Raw genomic sequence first — 4,017 nt, forward strand, 5'->3', positions numbered from 1 at the left:
GTCAGAGACCAAGCCCATTCATAATTTGTTTGGTTAACTTGGTGTGGGGTTCCTGGGTTACTGGGGATCTGTATACACCATCCTGCATCCCAATGTAAATTGTACTCATGTTCGAAAAACCCACCCTCAGCAGGAGAATCCCACCATGGTACAATCGTGCAAGGGATAGAAGTGACATTTTGCAATGTCTCAGTAGGGTTAGCGTCTAATGATCGATAACATGTCTGATTCCATAAATGGTTCCAGGTAGAGTTGTGTGGGAGGTGGTAAAAGGCTTTCTTGTATTCTACCCATGTCCCATTTGCAGCCCATTGTTGTCCTTCCTTCTGGTCTAGAAAGGGGGACTCGACCATTCCCCAGGTAACATTTCCTCCTGTTTTTTTAAGGTTATCTAGTTCTCTTGTTAATATTTCTGAAAAATTTAACCAAATCATCATAAATCTAAGCCCCTCTGATGCAGAGTTGGGGAGGTTAATACATATTCCTTGATTCGTGTGGTTCCAAATATGCATAAATCCTTGTATCAACTCCCAAGCTAAATTTGGCTGAGTATCCTCATTCTCAATCAATTGAGACAAAATTGTACACCCATAAAATAAGAATAAAAACTTTTCCCACACCATTTTTCTCTAGTAAAAAGGCAAAATAGGCTTAGTAAAATCAAACTAAAAATATGCAAAATGGTCCATCCACTCAACAGTTGAAAGCGTAGCTCCAGCAGTGGATTTCAGATAATCTGTAAAACATATATGTGCATAAAAACAAAACATTATTAAAAGGAGGGAACCATCATTAACCACCCATACACAGAGGTTAAGTGGCTTTTTTAAGGTCAGAGGTACCAATCCTACTCTTGGTAATTCTACCAAAACCAGCTGTTCTGGGTAATGGGGAGGATTTGTAGGGTCTTTGGCTTCTTTTGTCCCAGGAAGTATGGGTGGGGATTGAAGACAAAAGCCTGAGTCATGGGTACTCCTTAACTCCCCACCCAACTGTGGTCAACCAGGTTCATGAGGTTTCAGGGCCCTCTTCAAGAGCCCACTGGTGCATTCAATAATACCATTTGCCTGGAAGTAGTATGGGGTGTGAAAGATCCACTGGATTTCCTCATCCTGTGCCCACTCTTGAACCACCCTGACAGTAAAGTGACTACTGTTGTCAGATTGGAGGTATTCGGGCCATGGCAAATAACTAATCCACAGCTTCAGTCCCTTTACAGTGCTGTACCCAGTTGCTTGTGCTACTGCCTCAGCTTGAGTGAGCCCTGACATTACTTCCACCCCAATGAGAACATACTGCTTTCCCTCTGACTTCAAGAAAGGCTCTAGATAGTCCACCTGCCAGGTCTCCCAGAGGCCTTTTCTGTGTCATAAGTGAAGGGGAGCCTCCTGCAAAGGGTGTTGTTTCTCTAGTTGGGTACAACACTGGCCACAGGCTGAGATGACTGTTACACAGTTCCTGAGTGACAGGCCACCCTTTGCTACCAGCTCCCTTAAAAAGATCCTTAACTCCTGAATGGCCTCCCTTTACATGTAACCTCTGTAACAGATGCTCCCATTTTAATTCTTCTCCCTTTACTGCCATACGTACCACACAGGTCAGTTAATCTACCTGATTATTCAGGAGGTGATCCCTCTTCTGGTGAGTAGCAATCCATCCCACCAAGAGACTTCTGCTTAGCTGTGTTTAGGATGTCGTCCCACTTCTCTTGCTGGCACACTGGGGACCCGATTGACCTCCCACGGGTTTGTTCGCAAAACAGGAGCCATCCAGTGCACCCCTTAAAAGCAGCATAGGAGTCCATATAAATAAACACTGTTGTTTTTAGTTTCAGCCTCTCTAAAAACCACACTGCACATGGCTACCAATTTTCCCATCTGAGCATCATCACAATTCAGCTTGCTCAAAAAACACACAGGGCTCCCCCTCAGTATCCTCCTCTCCTTTGGAGGATGCATCAGTGAACCATACATTTTTCACATGGGGCTCAAATTGCGAGGTTGGTTTCATATATGATGGGGGAAGCTCCTGGCCCAGTTGATTGCCAGGTGGTTCTTGTATTTGGAGCACTTCATGTGCTCCCTCCTCTACCTGAAGCACATGGCACTAATGATATAATTGCACATACCAGTGCCCCAACCCTGGCAGTGTTCAAAGCCAGGTTGTATAAGGCCTTGAGAAACCTGGTCTAGTGGGAAGTGTCCCTGTACATAGCAGGGGTGGTTGGGATTAGATGATTTTAAGGTCCATTCCAACCCTTTAACATTCTATGATTCTATGATTTTTTGAAGTGGATCTGTCAGATGTATTGGACCTAAAGCCTGATATCTGATATAACCCAGCCTCAAAGATTAACAATTGTAGGCCTTCTTGACGGATAGGGCTCCAGTCCCAGCTGGTCCTCTGGTATGTTAAATCATAAAGGGCACTTGCCATGATTGAGAAATTTGGGATATGTTTTCTCCAAAATACCAGCAGACCCAGGGAATACTGTAGCTCCTTCTTTCCAGGCATTTTAACTTGTTCAAGGATAGCCAAGGTTTCAGGGAGAATACACACCATTCCTCCCCTCCACCATATACGCAGGAACTTCACCATGGCAGATCTGGGGTTGCAGCTTTTCTGCTTGAATTTGGAACCCTAAATTTTCCAGTGACTAATTATCTCTGCTTGGATTTCTCCTACTATTGAGCATTGGGACCACCCACGAATATACTGTTAATATATTGATACATTTTAACTCCCTCTGAGAGAGAAACCATATACACAGCATTTTCTCCAGATGCTAGCACTACCATCCCGGTCAGGGTGCAAGAGCCAGCCCACATGGGCAAGGACAACACACTCACTGACTCTGTTTGCTCTCCTTCTCACTCAAACCTCCCAAGTCAAAAACGTTTTTCTTCCTGACATGGTTCTCCTGCTTTAGTTCTGTCTCACTCTTTCACCACCCTCTTATCGGTAGAAGCCATGCTACTTCCAACCATCTTCATTCACTGCCCAGGACACTTTGGGGAGATTTATAAAGATTTTTACTTCTGTGTACAAGAGAACTTACCGGGAAGACAACTATTCCACCTCCCATCTACCGGGCAGGAAAATATTTCTAACTATTACACCCACCTCTTATTCCCTTGGCCTGGGACCACCAATCCATTTCTCACAGGCAGCAAGTAGAGTGTTTGCAAATGCATTACACACCAATTGAATCACTGAGCAGCAATAATGCTGCAGACCTGACACCCTCCCACACTCGCTACGTTGAAACAATTTGTACGTATTTGATCTCTTCCACTCGCAAAAGCCCATCAGGACTCAGTGATGACTTACTGTGAAGATGGAAAGGAAAGTGGATATGGATTTTTAAAGGCACAGCTATCTGCCATATGGACAGGCTGCACGCATGAGAAAGTGCAAAGCTTGGAAGTGAATCTCTCTCTTAACCTCAGACCAAAACGAAGTGCAATCATTGGGCAGGCACAGCTGCTGCCCTGAAGCCAATATCTGGTCTTATGCTATTCATATCCTACTGGACTGTAAAACACGTGGGGAGCTACCTTGTGGGAAAGATGCTGACAGAAACAAGAATTACTTCCTGCAGCATTTATGAGCTACGCTTGGAACTGTTATACTCCTTTCAGGGATCTCGCTCTTCACCAAGGTTGGTTAGGTGTGATGTTGTGGGTTCTAAGAGAACAAAGGCAGACAGGAAGTTTTACATTTGGTTGGTGCTTTTAGTCAAGGCATTAGTGTAAAACCACCAACCACGTCAGACTCAACAAAAGCTCTGGATTTGCAGGGGTTGCAACGTTTCCAGGGACTCTCCATTCACTTCAGTACTTCAGGACTGAGGAAACAGACCACTCCAGCCAATGCCAACGTCACCAGCTATTTGCTCCATTTCAGAGATCTCAAAACGCTGACATTTATGGAAGCTGTCAGCTCAAGAGGCCCAGAACGACAGCTTCCGTGTACACCAAACTCACATATGGCACAAGCAGCAACAAGGGGAACTTC

General features: G+C 44.7%; 1 long non-coding RNA gene across 2 annotated transcripts; it reads right to left on the reverse strand.

The window, feature by feature from the left end:
• Position 1: 1 nt before the first annotated feature.
• On the reverse strand, positions 2–3,657 carry LOC108510611. Of its 2 annotated transcripts, XR_001878852.1 has the most exons (3): positions 3,558–3,657; positions 1,612–1,780; positions 2–736 (listed from the first exon to the last, which is right to left on the reverse strand). It is a non-coding gene; the product is annotated as an uncharacterized LOC108510611 (long non-coding RNA). The 2 variants fall into 2 exon arrangements; XR_001878851.1 differs by lacking the exon at positions 3,558–3,657 and having other exon boundaries at positions 1,612–3,184.
• Between the last annotated feature and the right edge of the window lie 360 nt (positions 3,658–4,017).

The sequence above is a fragment of the Lepidothrix coronata genome, unplaced genomic scaffold (genome assembly GCF_001604755.1).
Source record: "Lepidothrix coronata isolate B3197 unplaced genomic scaffold, Lepidothrix_coronata-1.0 Scaffold1580, whole genome shotgun sequence".
In the NCBI taxonomy this organism is placed as follows: domain Eukaryota; kingdom Metazoa; phylum Chordata; class Aves; order Passeriformes; family Pipridae; genus Lepidothrix; species Lepidothrix coronata.